This window comes from Rhea americana, unplaced genomic scaffold, assembly GCF_003343005.1.
Source record: "Rhea americana isolate MKP2758 unplaced genomic scaffold, rheAme1 scaffold_274, whole genome shotgun sequence".
In the NCBI taxonomy this organism is placed as follows: Eukaryota; Metazoa; Chordata; class Aves; order Rheiformes; family Rheidae; genus Rhea; species Rhea americana.
This window is the reverse complement of record NW_028186395.1, coordinates 115,609-137,202: the sequence shown is the minus strand read 5'-3', so window position 1 is coordinate 137,202 and position 21,594 is coordinate 115,609. Positions and strand designations below refer to the sequence as shown.

Below are 21,594 nucleotides of genomic sequence, written 5' to 3'. Positions count from 1 at the left end.
AAGGGAGCTGTGGGAGGAGCATTTGAGAGAATGTATAACACTGCCTACTTGCTCCCTAGCAATAGTTCCAAGCGTAAGATGCTACCATGGGAGAATAAATGGATGAGATGGTGCTTACAGCAAGAGCCAAGCAGGCAGTGAAATGGTACAGGCTTTTCTGAGTCTGCAAGCATGCATTTGTGACCCTGTCCTGAAGGACGTTGCATTGCTGGCTGGCTATGGGGCCTGTCCCTTCAGGACCTTACTGATGCATCCCTGTTTTCTTCCCCAGCCATGTGTTTCTATGTAGAGGTTTGTTGCCAGGTACAGAAGTTAAGGACAGCAGTCCTCATAAGGTGGCAAAATTTAGATCTGGGAGGCTAAGGGGTCTGGCAGAGCTAGAGCTGTTGATGATCAATTCCCCTGTCTTACAGTACACTTGCTGCCATTTGAACACATGGCTAGATAAGAGATCTGAGGAGATTCAAAGGAAATGTGAACTTGCAGAGCATTTGCTGTTGTGTTGTGGGCAGTGGGGTTTTCCTGGAGCACAGATTTTCCAGGTCTGGTGTTCGCAAGCCCCTCGGTTGGGGAGCAGGCAGGACCAGGATGCTGAGCTGTAAAAAAGAGGACTGAAAGTGAGGATGAACCTAGCTAAGTGGAGCCACTTGTCAGCATGGCTGACCCTGTGCTCCTGACAGGCTCTACCATGTGTTGTGGTATATAGCAGGCAACAGAGAAAACTGATCTTTTAGAGGGATGCTATTTAAACAGAAGGATCCCTGACTCTGCTGCACCTAGCTCTTCCTGAGGTCTTGCTGTGAACTGATTTGGGTTCTCCTTTACCCACTTCCCTCTGTAAGCAGGAAGAGCTTGGCCAGTGCTGGTGATTGTGGAGCTGATGGGGTGCTGCAGCAGCAACTGCTTGCGAGAGTTTTGCCTCCAAGCTGCCAGCATCATCAGCAAAGGTGCTGCTTTTGCAGACAAGACAGCAGTTGCTGAGGAGCTGAATGCTGCTGTGCTGCATTGAGAGAGGTACTCTAAGAGGTACTACCCATGCTGTAGTGACCCTTATGCATGAGTGTAAAAATGGGGAGAAAGCTGGGGGAATGGCTGCTGAGAGTAGACCTGTTTTGGCATCTACCCTTACACACTTTTTTTCATTTACCTGATGCCTTTCCATGTCTACTCGCATCCTTCCAACTTTGACTAGTTTCTAGTAGTACATGGAATAGTCTGTGTGCATGCTTTTTTGTGCCCAACTCCACTTCAAATCAAGAGATGTTGCTAATTGCTTGGAAGCACCTGGCCCTTCCTAAACAATGTCACGCTCCCCCCAACTCCAAGCAGCAGTAGCTCAGCTAAAGTTCATTTGGCCTAGCCTGCAAGTGGGGGATTTTCTCAAGGGAATTCACGTGTCTTGGGCTCTTGCTCACCCATCCTCTAGGCTTTTTTGATTTCTATTTGCACTGTAGCATTTTGCAGTATTTCTCTTTGTGTATCTTCATGGAAGAGCTGTCACTATTTTGCTTCTGGCTGTTAGACTCAGTGTGCATCAGCATGGTGTCTGCTCTGGGTTGAGCCAGCTCTCAGACTACAAAGGGCACTTATGGCCTAAAAATATAATAATGTGTTTAGAGGTCTGAGATCTGCAGCAGACAAGATGCTGTGACATTCATGTGACTTCCAGAAGCATCTAGGAGGTTGGGAGTGCTTCTGGTTTTATTTTACAGTGGTACCTTGCCTTGATATTGTAGAGAATTCAGTATTTAATGCCAAAGGCCATTTGGGCAGCGAAAGGAGAACCCACATCTTTTGAAGAAATTAGCATTTTGTAACATTATGGCCTGTCTAGAAGGTGCAGTGGATCTAGTTAGGTGCTGAATGGTAGATGCCTCACAGCAAATTCCAGCAAGGCAGTAATAAGAGCTAATTGGACCCTTACCAAGCATGGTAAACCAGATTTTTTTTTTGTCTCAGTAGCCCAGCCTCCTGCTCCACAAGACTGCTCCAACTGGAGCTGCAGGCGTGTGTGTAGTGTTAGCTATGCTGTAGTCACAAGTGAGGCTGGGACAGAACATACATACAAAGATTGATAAAATTAGGTGTAAACTACTGTCTGAGGACTGCCTCACTTTCCATTTTGTTGCATCTGAAGGTGGGACATTTAAAACGGTTTATTTGCTATTTCCTCAGGAAAGAGGAAGACTATGGATGTAGCTGTAGGGGTCTAAGTAGATAATATAGAAAGACATTTAACTCCCATGGCTTTTTAAAGGCAGCCAGTGCACTGTCTAATGAGGCAGTGGGACAGTTCTTGGAAGAGCTACAAGTGTAGTACTTTTCAGTTCCCTTGGATTCAGCCAGACAGAGTAGTGTAGTTCTTTTTCCCTGTACTCTCTCTCTACCCCCATGAAAAGCATGGTAGAAATCCAAAAAATTTTGGATTAATCTCAGCTTTAATTTCATTTGAAGATCAGTCCTGTGTGTTGGTTTCGGTGAACACAGGAGTGAGTTATGCTATCCTGTTTCAGGATCGAGGAGTGTTTGGGAAGTGCTGCTGCTCTTTAATCCTCTGTGTTCTTGAGGATATTTATCTCTTGGTGTCACCTAGCAGATTTTTTTTGCACGTTAGCAGCTTCCATGTACCTTAGCAGTGGGGCCATGAAACGCAGCTGCTGGGCTAATGTCTCCCGTACCTTTTACTCCACAGTGGTGCAGAAAGGATGCTGTGGCAAGCAGCTTTTAAAGGCCAGAGATGGGTGACTGGTCTCTGACAAATGTGCTGGGGACTCGGAGCTGTGTTTTGCTAGTGTCTTTTTTGCCTTCCTACTTGTCATTAGGCATTTCAAACCACCAGACTGTTCTGCCCTGAGCCTTGGTACAGGCAGGCCTGTGGAGAGAGGCTGTTTGCAGAACAGGCTGGATGAGAAAAATCAGCTCATAACTTGTGCTGGTGGGTAGAAAGCTCTGAAAGGGATTCTTTAGGCAGTTTACACTCTTCAGACAGAGCCTGAAAGAAAATGATTATAGAAATTGCTTTGCTGAGCAGTAAATGATTCTGTAGCCAAGGATTATCCATAATGGCTTGATGCCATTTAGCAGGAGCTGAGAAGCAGTGAGGGTGCTTCTTCGTTCTGACCTGGCTGAAAGGGAGCTTCAGTACTTTCTAGTGGTGATGAATGCTATGAAATGAGGAACTGCACATGATGATGTGGTGTCTGGACGGGTCCCTGTACTCTAGGAGCTCCTCCCTGGGCTCCAGAGCTTGCAAAGAGGCTTGTTCAGGTGATTTTCATGATCACCTCTGCTTCAATGTCCATCTGAGGGTGTCTGAGGCCAGGGGATGGAGTTGAAAGGCTTGGTGCCCCCTGCTGCTTTGCTGGGCTGTCCTTATCTTCCCCCTCAAGCCTCCCCATCCTGGTGGGCCAGGGGCAGTTAGATGTGTGCATTGAGTCTTGCTAAAATTGGAGACTATAATAATTAAGAATGCAAAGGTTTGTTCTTAACCCGGGGAAGTTATTTACTATTGAAACTAATTTTGAAGTTAAGAAGCATGCCTTCTGTGAGCTATAGGAAGGGGACAGAGGCAAATGGCACTAAATCAGAGGAGATAAAAGGCTGATTTTGGTGTGTTTTCACTTCTCTTTATTTTTTACAAGTACTTTCAACTATAGTAGTGATCACAGTCAAGGCAAGAGATACTGCTATCTGCAGGGACCAAACTCACTGGGGATCTGGGGTTGTGTTTTGAGAGTTGTCCCCTCTGGAACACTATGTTCATTATTTCTTAGTTATCTAAGCACTTTAGCATCGTATAAAATATTCATTATACTGTTGGTGGGAAGCCTTTATTTTCAGAAGAAAGGTACAGATTTCTAGTTCTCTGAAGGCTCTGAATGGTGGAGCTCAGTTTGTTGAATGGAAGGATTCTTCCATTAAGAGATACGAACTGCTTAAACACATGGGCAAATATATTCTAGAGCTGGAGCATCTTGGAGTAAGGATGCAGAAGATAAAGGCAGAATTGGGTTTGTAATTTGAGAAAACATATCTACTCAGAACGCTTCAAAGGTGACCCATACACAATTTTTAATGCATGCACTGCATCTGCTGTCTGATTTGTTTGCTGTTTTATTCAGGGTCTCTAATAGAGGAGAGAGACTCTAAAGGTGAAATCCTAGTGAAATGTTTGTATTAAATGATCGTGTACATTGTGCTTCTAGACAGAAGTCATCTTAGCCAGATACAGAGCCCTCTGTGCTCTTCCATATATCCTCTGTTGAGGTTGTTCAAGAAAGTGAGGTTCCAGTTGTCCAGGGCACTGCGCGAGACTTGGATTTAGCATATGTACTAGAGAGATTAGAGTCTTTCATCTGCAGAAAGATTCATCTCTTCCCTTCCCACTGATCGTTCTTCTGGCTGCACAGATTGTTCTCGGATCTGAGCTACTACTGCTACCGGTGCTTATTTTGGTGTCCTGTAGGTGGGCATCTGGCTTGTTCAGCCACTGTGCCTGTAAGGTCGCAGCCCACTTGCCTGTATTTGTTTTGCTTGCCTTGCCTGACTCCTGAGGAGCTGGAACCAGGTGGAGATGAGGAGGACAGCAGTGCTGACTGAGCAGCCAGTTGCTGCGGGGGCTGCAGCAGCCCCACGAAAAGGCAGTTTTACTTTATGTCTTGGGATGCTCTGAGAGAGGCCGTTTGGCCTTTAGTTGGTCATAGGGCTCCTGGGGCTAGGAGGATGATGATGTTGCTGTTCTTCCTGATTTAAATTGCCAGTTTCTTGTGAAAATATGTTCTTAAGATCTTTGAGGATGAACTGCTACCTCTGTTGTCACTCCTGCTACTGGAAGTGGACTGTTATTTCATTGGTCCTTGGTTTAGGCTGGTGACCAAAGGAGATGACTTTGAATGGTGAACCACCAAATGGAGAAGAATTATTTTATTTTTTTATTTTATTATTTTTTCCTGGAGCAGTCAGTAAGGGCTTTGTCATTTATCTTCTCTGTGCACCAATTTTGTCTCCCTGGTTCCACTCTAGTAATTCTCTTTCACTGTGTTGTATAATAGATGGTGTATGGTGAATGAATTACCTCAGGGAACATAAATCTTCAAATCTGAAGTCAGTGTCTTTCAGACTGTCAGCTCAGTCCATTTCCAGTAGACTTCAGAAGGTTTGATAAATATTTAAAACCTTTAGGTAGGCCCATTAGTGCTCTGCAGCAGGACAGCAGAGATGATTTGGTCTCACATATATTTAACTTCTAGTTTCACAGATTTAAGCTGCACGACACTTCTGGACACCAGGCTGCAGGGTTTTTCTTTTTCTTTCTTTTTTTTTTTTTTTTTTTTTTTTTTGTTACAGAATCACAGAATGGTTGAGGTTGGAAGGGACCTCTGGAGATCTAGTCCAACCCCTTTACTGAAGCAGAGGCATCTATAACAGGTTCCCCAGGACCCTGACCAGAAGGCTTTTGAATATCTCCAAGGAAGGAGACTGCACCACCTCTCTGGGCAGTCTATTCCAGTGCCCAGTCACCCTTACAGTAGAAAAGTTTTTCCTTATGCTGAGATGCAACTTCTAGTGTTTGTGCCCATTGCTTCTCATTCTATCCTTGGGCATCACTGAGAGGAGTCCGGCTCCATCCTCTTTACATCCTCCCTTCAGATACCTATACATGTGATAATATCTCTCCTCAGTCTTCTCTTCTCCAGGCTGAAGAGTCCTGGCTCCCTCAGCCTTTCCTTGTATGAGAAATGCTCCAGTCCCTTCATCTTAGTAGCCCTTTGCTGGACTTGCTCCAGTAGCTCCATATATTTCTTGTACTGCAGAGCTCAGCATGGGACATGGTAGTCTAGGTGTGTCCTCACCAGGGCTGAGTTGAGGGGGAGGATTACCTCCCTTGAGCTGCTGACAATGCCTTTCCTAATGAAACCCAGGATGCTCTTGGCTGACTTTGCCACAAGGATGCATTGCTGGCTCATGGTCAACTTGTCCTCTTGGATTCCTAGATCCTTCTCTGCAAAGCTACTTTCTAGCTGGCTGTTTTTCAGCCAGTACTTGTGTGTGGGGGGGTTACTCCTTCCTAGGTGTAGGACTTTGCACTTGCCTTTGTTGAACTTCATGAGGTTCCTCTCCCCATCTCTCCAGCCTGTCAAAGTCCTTCTGAATGACAGCACAGTCCTCTGGTGTACTTGCTGAGGGTGTACTCTGTCCCTTCATCCCGGTCACTGATGAATAAGTTGAACAGTATTGGACCCAATGTTGACCCCTGAGGTACACAGGTAGTTATAGGCCTCCAACTAGACTTTGTACCACTGATTGCAATCTGCTGAGCTCTGCCATTCAGCCAGTTTTCAGTCCACCTCACTGCTCATCTTGCCCAAACTTTCTCAGCTTGTCTACGAGGGTGTTGTGGGATGCAGTGTCAAAAGCCTTCCTGAAGTCAAAGTAGACAACATCCACTACTTTCCCCTCCTCTACCCAGCCAGTCATTCTGTCATACAAGGCTATCAGGTTGGTTAAGCATGACTTTCCCCTCTGTGAATCCATGCTGACTACTTCTGATCACCTTCTTGTACTTTGAATTCTATGACTGCTGGATGAGATTTGAGTTATTTGGAGAGTGACCTCTATAATTTCTAACAGAACATCTTCTGGATCAAGGAGGCATAATTGCCCACCGTTGTATAATGTTCTTAAGCAAAGCTACGTAGTGCTAAAAAAGCAAGATGCAGTTTTGAGTTGTTTAGATGTCTAAGCTCTGACCAAACACCACCAGACAGGCTCTCTGAGCTGAGAGCTGTGTACTTCCTTTCACTATAACCTTGCAATTCTGTGTGTTCTTTTGGTAGGTGTCTCAGCTGGAAGTCTGCCATGCTCAGAGAAGATATTGCCCGGGCATTAGTCGCACACATTGGCCGCTAGGTGCAGCAGCTAGTTCCTGCTGAAGCTACTCTGTTTCCATGGCTGGTTAGCTCTGCTTCCTGCTTTGCTATAGTTTTGCTTGGGCATATGTTCCCTAGTTGCACTAGGACAGAGAAGAGGTTTCCTTGAAGACCATGAGTTGTGGTGTATGATGTGTTATGTGAGAGACTGTTTTCAGCCATTCTGTTAGAGGCTTCAGGCTCAGGCTTACGTGATGCTCCTTCAGAAAAAGCAGTATGAGAGGTGGAGATAAAAAGTATTTCTGTGAAGACTGTGACCTTCTTCTCTTGTCCTTGGAGCTCTCTTTGCTCTTCCTCCCTGTGTGCTGCCTTTACCATCTTCGCCAGGATGGGAAATTAGAGCTAACATGAACTTGAGCAACCTTTGAAGATGAAGACTCAAAAGAAGGTGGAAGTGAGCCTATCCCAGAGCCAACCGATCAAAAACAAGGGACCTATTAAAGGGTTGCCCGAGTGTTGTGGGCACAAAGCAAAGCATTTCATCTCCTTTCTGGTTCACCTTGCTGATCTTATCCCTGCTCTGCATCCTTGTCAGGAGCTGCTGTCTCCCCTGCACGAGTTGCATCCCACGCAGGTCTAGCCATGCTTGGTTTTCAGGGCAGGCGGAGTTGCAGTATTTGTGCTTGGTGCTCTACAGGAATATGGCAAAGTCTGCTCCAGCTCAGAGGATTTTTTTTCCTCCTCAACCTGGAAGAGAGATGGCAAGATAGGAGCTGGATCTGATGGACATAAAATCATGAGTATCCTAGGGAGAGTGGACAGGGTCTCACTGTTCACTGCATCTTCTAGTGCAAGACTGGGAATGGGAAGGACATCAAACAAAGCTAGTAGATAGCAGTTTCCGGCCAAAAGAGGTGTTTCTTCACTCACAGTATAGTTAAGGCCAAGAGATCTTTAGACTGGTTTATAAAACAGAAGTCACTCTGGTTCAGGGAGTCCAAAGCACAAAATGACAAAAATCTGGAGAGATACTTCTATGATTCTGTGATTCTACTTCTGTGTTCATGCCCTGTTTTCGTACTGGTCCTTAGCATGTGCTCTTGGCTACTGCAAAAGGTAGGGCAACAGGATAAATGTTCTTATGTCTTCCTTAAAAAGTTTACTTGCTCAGAGCCAGATAGAGCCTTGATGGGGCTCTATACAGCAGCAGTACTACTCTCTCATTGCAGGACCTAGGAAGCATGCATTTGATTGGGCCCTGCTAATTTGGGGAGGGGGAATGGCGAATCCCATCTTTCCTCTCTGCAAGGTTGCCCTGCTGCCTCTGACACCGTAGAAATGGAGGCATTGTGCCTGCTGTCAGCATGTTTTGCCCTGCTGTGTCTTTGAGGCAGGTGCAGGGACTCCAAAAATAGAAGCTGTGTCGTTGCAAAGATGCACTTTGTGCCAGCAGCACTGTGCACAGGAAGGACTCTGTGCTTCTGCACATCCTGCCTTCATGTGTTTGATTCCTCTTCCCCTTTTGGATATGTTTGTAAGGAGGGAGATGAGGGATGCTGCTGGGAGCAGGGCCCTACCCTCTGCTATGGTTTCCTGTGCAGGAGGTAGTAGATTTGCTCTTACAATAAATTCTGTGAAACGAATGAGTTTCTGTATTTCATGGCTCATTTTTCATTTTCTGAGGATTATTTCCAGTTTCCTGTTTTGCATGGTTATGAGAGGAGGGGATTTTATTGTGCATTTCATAGCTAGTTCAAGGGGGAGTGTGGTTTCAGAGTGTCAATGTTGGGGTAGTGAAGGACATAAACCTTCCTTCAGTGTGGAGCAAGATATGCTCTTTCATCTTGTGTCAGGAGGTGAGAGAAGGGCATTTACAGTATATCTTTGTATTTGCTCTGGGTGAATGGTGCCCTGTGCTGCCAGCCTGCCCTGTGGGAAAACAGTGCTTTTGGAGGAGCAGGTAGGCCCTCATTGCAAATGTGAGTCTGAGATCCATGCTTGGCATGGATAGCGGTAAGGTGGACAGACTGGGCCTTTGGAAAGCTGAGGCTGTGCTAAAGACTGCACTGGTACAACTTCAGATTGCTGCTGGCTAGTGAGAGCCATCAGGCCAGGTGCTGAAGCTGTGCAGTGCCTCGCGGCAGGGTGTTTGTACACTTGGCACAGATAGTGCTGGAACCTGTTGACCGAGTTTTGGGTGATGGGTGTATTGTCCTGGCTGAGTCACCTCAGGTCTACTTCTTTTGAGACTGAATCTTTCTGCAGAAAGGTGCCTTGTGAGGGAAGGCTGAGGGGTGCAGTGCAGTGAATGTGAGTGTTTGAGGGAGAGTTGGTCCAGCTCTGACAGCACATCCTCCTGTGGCAGGACCACCAGCTCCAGCTGCAGTGTGTGCCTGTGGATGAGGAGGCCAGTGTGTGCTGGTTCGAAGCAACAGTGAATGGGTAAAGAGACTTTTCTGCTGATAATTGTCTCGTATAAATCAGAGGACACAGTGTGAAGCTTGAGCTGCTTTATTGGAAAGCAGGAGGAGAAAATCAGTCTGTTTTGCATTCTGGCGAGGAGGAAATGGAGTCCTCTGCAGTTCTCCCCTGGGGCTCAGTAAAGCTGCTATATATAGGGAATGTCGCAGGAATGATCAGCTGTGGGTAAAGCAGCCAGTGGCTCTATGCAAGGTGCTCAGAGCAGCAAGTGATGTGCAAGAGGGAAGTTCAAGGGGTGCTTAATTCACGAAGATGGTATTCCTCTGGAAACTGGGAGAGGTGCACATATACAACAGCAACATGGACTTGAGAGTACAGGATGAGGTGAGTGGAGAGATGGGGCAAACTGACACCAAATGATTCTTGAGAAAGGCATTTCAGCACCTTTTATCTGTTAATCTTGCCAGTCCCTTTGCTAAGGAGCTACCCTTTAGGAAAGGGTGGTGGTTCTGCAAGGCCCGGTGCTCCGTGCTGGGGAAATGCCACAAAATCCTCTTAGCAGTGTCAGCATTGTGTTTCCTTCCCCATAAAGTGGGGACCCATGCTGCTCTGCTCTGCTGTGGAGCCTTTTGGGTGCAGGGCCAGGACCCCGGCAGTGGGAGCTGCTTGTGAGGAAGAGCTGGCTTGAGCTCGCTTTCCACAACCAGGTTCTCAAGATATCCTGGTTTAGATCAGGATTCTTACAGGCATTTTCCTCTTCCTTGAGGGCAGTGGAAAACTGGGATTTCACAGCGCTGAAGGCTACAGAGAGGGGAGCCACTGTTTTGTGTCTTTTGGTTCCTAAGTCAGCGCTGGCCATGAAGTGCTTTGGGAAGGGGGAGTAGTGTGCCTAGTCCAGGCTTCCTGTCTATTGTGGTTCCCCAGTGACATTTGGGGCAGGAAGAGCCTGATGTGTGTGCAAGGCAATTCCTCCATACAGTAATTCATGTCAGAATAAATGAAGCAAGAAAGATCTGCAGGACTGGATTTCTCTTGAAATTCTAATGTGACTCAGGCCCTGGGGCAGTTGCGGTTGTCTCGGGGATCAGTATGTCTGTCCAGTTCATGGAGTCCTTATGTGGATTGCTTTTTGTCTAGCTTTGGCTTGAGCAGGCTGTCCTTGCTGCAGGCTATCGGGCTGTGTTCAGTGACCCTGTGTGGGAGACAGTTTGGTGGGACCCACTGCTGCTGAGGTCTGTGCAGCTGAAAAGTGCTGTAGCTCAGAGGAAGCCTTTTTTATTATTTGTTTTGTTTTATTTTATTTCTTTTAAGGTAGGTGGTCTGGCTGGAAATACCACTCCAATCACTGGCTTCCTGCAGAGTAGCTCCAGTGTCTCATTCTGCCTTTTCTTGAGCATCCTGAGTAGACCTACGGTACTGATGCCTGTTGTTATTATAATAATGCTTGAAATGTGCTGAGAAAAGGGCCTGTGGCCAAACAGTGTCATGTTCCTGTGTCACAGGCAGATGTATTTTATAATCCTTGCATACGTTTCTCCAGCTCTATCTTGAACTAGTTTTATTTCTTGTCTCTGTAATCCCTGTTGAAGGGCCATTCTCCCACTTCGCTTGCATGGTCAGGATCCATTTTCTTGCTTCCAGCCTCAGTTTGTTTATGATGCATTTAAATACCAATGTCATCACAAGAACAAATATATTTAGCTTAAATAGCTGTTTGCCCTTCTGGCTTTATTTTGTAATGTCTATACAGCAGATTCTTGGTTTTTTGAGGGCTTTAAGCAATCCCTGCTATTTCTGTCATCTCAGTCCTCTTCCCTGCCCTTCTGCAGTGCAATTTGGGCTGTCCTGCACCCTGCATCTTGAGAAGCTGGTATGGTCCTTTTACCACTTCATACCAGGGAAGGACTGAGCGTGCATGCACTCTTGGTTAAATCTCCAGCTGAACTTTTCAGCTGAACTGAGGTTTTCTACAGCTCGCTGTTGCATGGGGGATTTCGCAGCCTTCATTTTGAAAGGCCAGAGTGTACCTGGAGCTCCTGAGGCTCCTTGTTTGCACAGCCCTACTTCTAGGGGCCAAGACCATGGTAGATGTGCTCTGTTTTGTCTGGTGAGTGGGAAATGTTTCCTTCAGGTTTCTTTTTTTGGAGGTCTAAGCAGTCAACCAGTCTCCAGGACCTTCTGGAGATAGATTCCTCTAGCAGTACCTGCCTGTGCAGAATGAAGCATGCGGTCCCTTCTGCTTCCAGCACTTGTGAGGCTCATGCTAGCAGAGCACATCTTTGTGCTGAGCAAGGATGTGCTTGAGCACATGCTGCCTGGATGAAGTGTCTGTACCTGGCTTGTGGTCTGTGAGGAGTGTGCCTCTGAAAGACCCTGATGGACTTTATGTGGGTGGAGACTTGTCCTGGAAGTGTTTATGTGGGCCTGTCTGGGTGCAATAGGGGAGAGCTTCCCATACCTGCAGTGTGATGGATGATGGGCAGAGGACCCTACAGGTGTTAAGAGTTTGAAAGAGATGGGCATATGATAATGCTTGAAATGTGCTGAGAAAAGGGCCTGTGGCCAAACAGTGTCATGTGCCTGTGTCACAGGCAGATGTGTTTTATAATCCTTGCATACATTGCATACAAGAGAGGGGTGGTAGGGTCAGCATGGAGTAGTGGTGTGGAGTTGGCACATCTTTGTATGTGGAGAGACATGGACTGTACAACTGGTTGTCAAGGTGACCTTTAGGCAGTGGACTGGCTCAGCCAGCTCACGGTGCCGTCAGGACTTTCCAACCTGCCGGACCCGTCTAGAGGATCCCAGCCTTGCTTTCAGGACATTCAGTAGTGATAGGGATAGTGTGGTCAGGGAGTGGGGAGAGATCTCACAGAGCAAGGAAGACATTTTTGTGTGTCATTGCAGGAGCCATGCAGTACCTCTCACCACTCTTTCCCAGATGCGAGGCCTGAGGAAGAAATTGGCAGGATACATCCTTTCAGAGCTGAAGCAGCACAGCACATCCTGGAGCAGTTTCAGCAGATGGATGCTGGCTGCCCAGTTTGCGCTTCCCCTGGCCGCTGTCACTTTGGTGTGGACCTGTGGTTAGGCCAGGCTCCTTCAGTCATGTTGTGCCTGACGCAGCAGGACCTGCTCTCTCAGCCCTTGGTTGCTGCTGATGTAAATATGATAAGCAGCAATATCTCCTTTTACTGCCCAGCGGCCTAATTACTGGCAACCATGAAAGTTGCAGAAGTTAAGCAAAGCTATTTTGTTAAAATGGTGCCGTACACAGAAGAATGTGTATTGTCCCAGCATTGCAGCGAGGGACTGCCTTGCCAGGCTGTTGAACATCTCTTGTTTCTTCTCTCCATGTAGCTTTTTCATTTGTGTCCCCTTGTCATGCCATGTGTTAGTCCAGGTGAGATTCTCTTTTTGCCATGTAGTTACTGTACAACCCTCCCTACATACTTTAGCTTTGTGATTTCTGGTGCCTATTGTCTATTCTGTCATCCTGCATAATACTAGGTTATCTGAATGCAGAGTATCAATTAACTGTAGCCTGATTCATGGCAACATAAAAAATAAGCTGCTCTGTAATTATTTCTGCCTTAAATTAGACCAAACAGTGAGTGGTCCTCCTGGAAGACATATGCTGACTGCTGCAAGCTACTTGCAATAAAAATAGGGAGTTTTGGTGCAATACCTTTTGCTGGAGGAACATAAAGCATAACTCTGTTGGTCTGTTCACTCCATTGTACCGCAGAGCCTTTGTACTACACTTTTGACTTGCAGTATCCTTCTGGGAGGCTTATTTCTGAGCAAAAGTCCTTTCTTGCTGCTAGTTATTGCTGCTTCTGTACTAAGAGCTCCTGTGTCTGGATGGTTTAACATGACTTGCAGAAACATAGTCCCGTGACAGTAACTCTGACTCTTTCTGTTGCTTCTGTCTCAGGTGATCTCTATGATACTTTCTACTCAGGTCCTCTGAAGTAGGCTTCTCAAACATATCCTGAAGGGCTTGGTAGCAGTGCAGGGTGTGTGTGTGCACCTGTGTGTGTTGGGAAGGTTATAGGCAGGTGTGTGTTACCTGCAGATTTCCAGATTTTATTCTGGCAGTTATTGTGCTTTTCTTTCCCTTGGGTTTGTGCAAGATGTGCCTACTCCTGTGCTTTCCTGGGTGACATCAGGAGTCCTGTGCTGGCCTTTTCCTGGTGAAATGGAATAGCCGTGAGCTTAGCTTGCTCTTCTACTGTCCAAGCGAGGTAATTTCACTTGCAGAAAAGAAGTGAACAGTGTGCCTCAGAACAGAGTGACTTCCAGCATACTTTAAGTTTCTTAATCTCTACTTGGCTCTGGGTAGAAGCAAACAGCCCTCCATATGAAAGAATGTGAGGTTGTAGCTCTCCAGAGCCCCCCTGTAATACTTCTGGCTTTTTCACACATTAATTTGTCCCTCTACTGACTCCTGTTGTGTGCATGCTATTTAATCCTGGTTCTCTGTTCAGCTACTCTTCCTTTCAGGCTCAACTGCTGGCATTTGCTACCTCTTGAACTTTTACTTGAGTCTGGGCAGCTGGCTGCGTGAGCTGGACCTTGCCTCTGCCACCTGACTGGGCTGTAGGATGCCTGCAAGTGGTCTTAGGGGATAGATGGTGAGGCTGTCTGCCATCTCCTGTACTGTCTGAACTCAGCTCTAGTTGTACGGCCTGAGGAGCTTAGCAAGAGGGAGGAATAAGGAAGAAGAGCAGAAATGAGTGGCAATACAGCAGCTGCAAAGATGCCGAGCCTCTTTTAATGCCTTCCAGAAGGGTTTAATCCTTCCAGGCTGGTTGCCCTGGGCTAGACAAGTAAGTTAAGGCTCTTGTGGCAAACTATGGCACCAGTTCAGCAGGGCAGATAACTTCCTGAGGCATTTGGCCTTGTGGTTACCCCCTTTCCCCAGTGGGTTGGTCTGGGCTGGTGCTGAGTGGGCTCAGGATTAGAAGTGCAGTAGTAGACAACTGCCCTTTGCATTAGTGAGGATTTTTGGCCTCCAGGGAGGCTGCAGACTGACTCCAAGCTGGACTCCTTGCACGTGAAGAGGGCTGTGGCAGGGGGAGGAGCAGCAGTAACCAGGATGCGGCACTAATCTGAGCATGCGTGATGGTGTGTGATGTGCAAGTGTGTGCTGTGTTGTGTGCCACTTCTGCGTGCATGTGTTTGGGACTGGGGGCAGCATAACCCACAGATACCCTTTCAATTTGTACTTTGGACAGGTATGGGGAGAACAGACCTTCTAACTGATTTTCTTTTGACACTGACTTCTGCTTCCTGGCCGAGTTTTATGCCTGTGAGCAGCCTGGGTGCTCTTCCCATCCTATTCTAGATTTGTTGTGGCATGAGAGTTGCTGTGATTTCTAATATTTCTAATGCTTAGGCTTAGAGTAGGTGGATGAGGCAGGTGAGGGTGGAAGCTTTAGGCTTCCTTGTATAGTGCTGGGAAAAAAAATGGCAGAAAGATCAAAGTTTGGTAGCAATTATTCAACAACAAAATTCTGAGCTTTAGAAGGTATCATAGATGATGTTTTTTGAGCTGGACTCTGTGTAGGATCAGACTGAGTGCTATGAAAGTTCCTGTGACCCTTCAATACTACTATGAATGGTTGTCATAATCCAGGGTTTAAATCTTTGGTTGTGAGAATGAATGTGTGCGAATAGTGGGATCTCTGGGGCTGCAGCTTCTGAGGTATGAGGAAAAAGTGAGATTAACACAGCAGTTGCTTGCCTGGCTGCTCCCTTCTTGAAAAATCACGTCACTAGGTGAGGTTTTCTCCCACTAGACATTTGGCCTGCTGAATGGGAGCTTTCTCTGTCAAACACTGATGTTGTCCTTGTTCCTCTGTTCTGTCTTTGGCTATGTTGTGGGGAGAGAAGCTTGCTTGCCAGCTTGCAAGTTCACTGGTGTTTATGCAGTGCTCAGTCCTCAAGGGGTTTTGGCCTGGTTAGAGCCCATAACCCAGATTTACTGCAAAGGAAGTATTGATAATCAACAGTGGTGTACCTGGAAAGTACCTTCTCAAGGATGCAAACTGCAACAAAGCAATTGGAGTCTGGCTCCTGATGCCAGCCTGGTGCCCTGCCCAGGACTGAGGCAGGGGACAGCAGAGTCCTGCAAAGCATGCATGCACACACGTAACCTTTGCAGTGCTGATGCTCTCTTCCAAGTCACGTTCTAGCTGTGTGAGCAGCCTCCATTGCCCAGGAGGGCAGCTCGCCTGCTCATGCTGCTTGTTCTCATTTGGGAGCAGGTGCATTGCAAAGATCTCCTGGAGGTGCTAGCTGCTTCAAGCTGCCTATGCAGATAAGAGCAGAGTCACTGGGGTAGAGGGAAGAGTGTTCTCCAGCAGATCACATCCAAATCCAGTAGTATTTGCTCTACATCTCAACTTTCTCTATGTAAATCTCAATTGTCTTGAAGTTGACACAGGGGAATAATCTGTTAGTTGCTGTAATGAGTTTAGGAGAGCTAGGATGAGTGAGGTTTACCAGGATTACTTTGGCCTCACTGCATATTGTGAAGCTGGGATGGTTTTGTGCTTTCTAGAAAGGCCAAAAGTGGAAGTACAGCCTGCAGGCCTGGATCCTACTGGCTTTCATAGCCATTGGTTGGGAGGTCTGTGGCTGCGTGGTATGGCTGGCTGTTCAGAGGCATGAAGAAGAAAGGTAGACAAAGATCTTGTGATCTCCTGGGCTGGTCTCCTCCATGTAACTACTGGGCTCGGAGGACGGGAATGGCCTCTTTCACCCTGGCAGACAGGGAAGTGAATCCTCCTGTGAGCGCGCTGAGCATGGCCTCGCGAGAGCACGCTAGGTCTCATGGAGTCACCCGCAGGCTGGCTCTGCATCTAGAGATCTTGCTACTGAGACTGCTGCAGCAAGGGGTTCCTGCTGTGGAAAGCTTAAAACAGCTGGCTTTACAAAGCTGTAACTAATTTATTTGGGTGTGAAAGACTGGGATCATGAACTGGAAACTGCTAGAAATAGCTTGGGGGGAGGGGGACTGCTGGTAAAAATGCATCTGCATTGGGGCAGCTGATAAAAATAGCGTTCGTATGTGTGTCTTTGTAACCTTTAGCTGTGTACAGTGGGTAGCTGTGTAATGGGGAAAGGGGGAAAAAAGACGACAAAAGTTTAGGCTATACGAGGAAGCGAGTGGGCAGAGCAGGAAATCAGAAGGCTATAGGACTCATTTTCAAGTGAGAGAAATAGGAGTGAAATTGCACTAAATTACAATTTTAGGATCAATCTGGTGTGCCAGCACACTGAAAGAGTAAGGAGTAGCTATAGTAGTAAGGAGTAGATAAATGTTCAGTAACAGTGGGGGATTTTGGAGGAAGGCGGAAGGGAAGGCGAGTGGTGGGATGGAGAGAAACCAGGAGATACTTCATGTGATGCAATGATGACATCTGTTAGCTTCCCAAGGCTGTCTCTTCTCCCAGCTGAACAACCCCAGCTCCATCAGCCTCTCCTCACTGAGCAAGTACTCTAGCGCCTGACCACCTTGGTGGCCCTTTCAACTTGTCCTGTTTATCAATGTCTCTCTGTCCGAAACAGAACAGAATATTCGAGGTGTGATCTAACAAATGTTGAGTAGAGGGGGAACATCACTTCCCACCAGACTACTGCCTGTGATCCTGTTTGTCCAGCACAGAATGATGTTGGCCCCCTTTAATGCCTGGGTGTGCTGTTGGCTCATGTCCTGCTCACTGTCCCCCAGGGCCATTTCTGCAGAGCTGCTCCTCAGCCACGCAGTGCCTCAGCCTTTGTCATTACAAGGGGCTCTTCCTTCCCAGGGCAGGACCTGGGGTTTGTCCATGTTGAATTTGATGAGGTTCTTGTTGGTCCGTTCCGTAATGGTGGAGCTGTATTGCATGCACACTTCCATTGAGACAAAAAGTGCAAGCCTCTCAAAAAGAGAAAAGGAAGGGAAATACTGAAAATAGAACCTCTACTATTGGCTTGGAACCCAAAAGTATGTTATCTACAGTGTGCAAAAATAGTATACAGAAGATAGGTTCTGTATACAGAATGTTACAGTGTGGTAAATGCTAGTGTGGTAAAAAAATAAATTATCCTTAAAGGAAGGTTTGCAAAACAATCCTTGTACGTTCTTTAGAAGGTAGTTAACGCAACGCAGTACAGACATATATGTGGTTGAATTACTGCAGTAATCAAATGCTTAAATACTCAATTTTTTAAGTGTTTGTTTTAGAAGATATTTTTAGGTGGATATTTTCTTCTATTTCCCCTCAAAATTCAAAAAAAAAAAAAAAAAAAAAAAAAACCCAAAACCCTGTAGTTTATTGCCTTGTGACACCAGCTACCTTCAGCATGTATCACCTGCCTATTCTCCGGGCATGTTAGCCCAGCCAGCCTCCTTTCCTCCCTGGGTCTGTGCTTGTTGTACATGCACTGTACACACATTTCTGATCCCCACAGGCTGCTGCTTGCATGCTTGCTGTTGGCTATACTGCTGTCCTGTCCCAGAGTCCAGCCATCCTGGCTTGTACGTCCTGCTTTGTCACATCCGCAGCTGCACGGTAGCAGCTGCAAATGACAATTTCCACTACAATTTGGAAAGATGACTGATCACTGCAACTGTCTATTTGCTATTAATTGGGAAACCTGTGGAGAGGTGGGGTGGGCCTACCTCCTGGTGAGCTCTTGGGAGTTGAGACTTGGGAGTTGAGAATTTGGAGTGGTCCCTGCTACAACCAGCTGCCAGCCTTGACCTGTTGAGGCAGAGCTATGCTCCCTCCTGCCTGGAGGGTCCCTGAGGTAGGGAAGGGTTGGGAGCCTTGCCATGTGGATGTCTTGGATGTGCAGCCTGCGCATCTGTGGGACACTATCAGGTGTGACTGTGATCCTCTCTTTCCTCAGCTGGGTGATATTAGCAGTCAGGAGCTGCCCCAAAACTTTGTTTTTGTTTCACTTTGTTTCCCAGGGGGTTTCTGGCCTGGTGCCTTGTGGGAGCTGTGTGGCAGGTCCTGCTTCTCTTCTTGGAGCTTTAGGTATTAAGGTAGGGGATGCATGCATAGGAGAAAGCTTTACAGGCCTGGCCTGAAGGTGTGTTGGCCTCATGCATGTCATAAAACTTGGACCAGTGTCCCTGGCTTTGCTCCTCCTCTGTGGAGATGGACTTTCCTGCTAAAGACACGACACTACCTTATCTTGAGTTAAACATACTGCTGGTGATGCTGAAGGTGTTTGCTCAGGGAAGCCGCACTGAATAGCGGGAGCTGCTGTTTCTTTGCAAGTGTGGGGATGAAAAGGCACCAAGGAGCTTGTGAATCAGTGATAATTCTGAGTGTGAGGGCAGCAGCAGCACAGCATCTTTATCTGCAGAAGGGAAAAAGCTGAGTTCTGCTATAGAAATGAATCATGGTGTCCAGTGAGATCTGGACCTAATGTTGTAAAAATCAGTGTTTATCTCTTTCCTTTGTCTTGGCCTTAATAAATTGCGGTCTACCCATTTGAGATTTGTAGCTGTGCTGTCTGTACTGCGATAGCCCTTGGGATCCAGTCCAGACTGGGACGCTTCTCAACCCTCAGTCCCAGTATTAATGCTGTGGCTCTAGCACCGAAGTGCTTAGTCTGACTTGAGGAGCCCAGGAGAGGTAGGCCAGGCCCAGGTTCAGCACAAGTGCTGTGCAGAACTATGTTTGGGCCAGCTGGTTTCCCCTATTGCAAAGTACCTCTTCGGTCAGTGATCTGCCTGCTTTCACCCAGCCCCAGTGAGGCAGGGAGAGCCCTGACTGTCTGGATTTATTCCATGTGCAACAGGGAGCATGGGAGAAGCTGGTGAAAGAATGTTCAAGGTTGCTATGATCTGGTTCAGTAAAGAGATTATTATTATTGCTTTGAGTTTGGAGAGGACTATTATCACACCGGAGGAGGTTATTGGAGGAGTGCCTGGATACCGCCAGATGGGCTCCTCACACCAAAGCAACTCCAAAGCCTTTTCCACCTCTGAGTGTTTTGCCCTGGAGGCTCCTTTTGGTATAATGCATAGACAGAGGTCTCGGGGCATGCAGGAGGCCCTCTTGGATCGGAGGGAATCCTACCACAGCAGAGTTGTGGCCCCGAGCAGCAAGGCCTGGGATGTCAGTTTGAGCCAAGGAGAGAAGGAACGGGGAAAGAGCCGCTGCCACAGGGAGTGTCTGCCAGAGGGAGAGCCCTGCTCCTTCAGAGGCCATATGCAACCCCATGATCCCTTTCTACCCTTCTAAGCTGGCTGATATTGTAGGCATTGCTCCTGGAGGTTGCTTCTTTAGAGCAGAACTGTAGGATGAGGCTCTGAGGCATTTTCAAGTTAGTTAATTGGATGAGTTTAAACCACTGATTTAAGGGTAGAGTTGATTAAATGAGCAGTAAGGAAGTGGGATACCAAGGGAAGACACTGCCATAATCTAGGACAGTTGCAGCAGATGCTAGGGGCTTCTCTCAGGGCATCTGTCATATTCTTATGCCCTTCTCTGCTCATACAGTACAGGCCACAATAGGCAGTGTGGAAGGTAGGAGTCTGGTTTAGCTAGAGCCTTTCAGCAGGACTGGGCATGCAGGTATGACCTCAGTTCCCTCTAGAAGTGACTTGGCTGTGAGGACAGGAGATGTTAACAATGGGATTGGAGCCAGAATTCCTTCAAAATTCTATCTACTGGATTTCCAAGGGACTGCAACAACTTGAATTTTGTTTAGAATCTGCTGTTAAAGCCCTCTGCTTCCTGCACCATCCTGATCCTGTATTTGAACATCAAAGAGAATATCCTGTAGCAAGAAGTATGGTTAGGGATTTGGTGCCATTTCTCAGTGGAGAAAACATGTAGTGCAAACTGAAGCCTATCTGTTGCATTGTGCATCTGGTTACCATCTGGGAAAGCAAGAAAAGTACTATTTTGGACATCATTTTTCTGAGTTGCTTTGGGGTTAGTTAAAAGTCAAGGATGCCTAAGGTCTCCAGGCAGGGATGACCTTTGTAAAGGCTTGACTTGTTTGAGATTAATCAGTGGCTCACTGATTAAGCAAGGTGAGCTGTGGGTCCTGGTCACCAAGCCTTTCTCCTTTCATTCTTGTATATTTTTTGGAGTTACCCTTAATTCCCTTCATGTGTAACCAGTCACTTTGTGTTCTATATTTATAGATATCCACATCCCAGCAGTCTCCATACCACTAGGTGTGCAAATTCCTCTCGCTTTTCCCTAGCGAGAGCTTTGCTTTAGTGACAGCTGATATCAACAATGATTTAGCAGTCATGCTGGAAGTTCTTGCCTGTGAGAACAGATCTCTCATTTCTCTTATGTAGAAGGATTTGAACCTCCAAGGTCACATTCAATTCTTTGTTTGCTAACAGCGATAACTGTGGGAAAGTCTGCAGGTGTCTTCAAGGATTGCTGCCACATGCACAAATTCTTTACAAAACCCATTGTATTGTTGCAGTATACACTAGAGCTCCTTCCACCCCCAAGCTTCACCAACTGCCACTTTGCAGGCTGAGGAACTTTTCCAACTATGCAGTGCCAGGCATAGTATTTTCGTTCCTCTCGTTAACGGAGAGCAGAGCTTGCTTGGGTGAATACATAGCCAATGAGGCTTGGCACAATTGGCCAGCCCTGTGCATCCCCTGCAGTGGACGAGAGGATAGGTGTTAGTGCTGCTGATGCTTCGTATTTATTCCTAACTGTAGTTTTAGAGGAGAGCTGAGGCAGTAGTATCCTCACTGGCCTTCTGGGTCACTATGTCCAGGAGCAGACTCATCCTGCTGTGCTGCAGGAGCAGAGGGAGGTGACTGGTAGTTGTATTTTTTGGAAGTGATCTTTGTCAAGAATATGGAACTTGCAGCCTTTCTTCTAGCAGCAAGGTAAAATGTGCGCAGAAAACCAACAGGGAGAGGGAATCAGTTATTGTCTCTCGTGCTGCCAAGACAGCAGAATGTCTCTGAAGTTTGAATCTGAAGATTTAACCAAAAATTATCCTTTGTGGATAAGGTCCCTGCTCATAGCCTTGTTACATGTTGTGCATATTTATGCTCTCGGCAGCTTGATCAAGTCCTTCTAAGAGCAGAAATCATAGAATCACAGAATCAGTCAGGTTGGAAGGGACCTCTGGAGATCTAGTCCAACCCCCCTGCTCAGCAGGGTCACCTAGAGCGTGTTAGACAGGGTTGCATCCAGGTGGGCCTTGAATATCTCCAGAGAAGGAGACTTCACAACCTCTCTGGGAAACCTGTTCCAGTGCTCTGTCACTCTCACAGTGAAGAAATTCCCCCTCATGTTCAGGCGGA

General features: G+C 46.9%; 1 protein-coding gene across 1 annotated transcript in view; it reads left to right on the top strand.

Moving 5' to 3' along the window:
• Nucleotides 1-21,594, top strand: part of STX1A (syntaxin 1A) — a 101,818-nt gene that overhangs the window by 6,325 nt on the left and 73,899 nt on the right. The window lies entirely within an intron of this gene.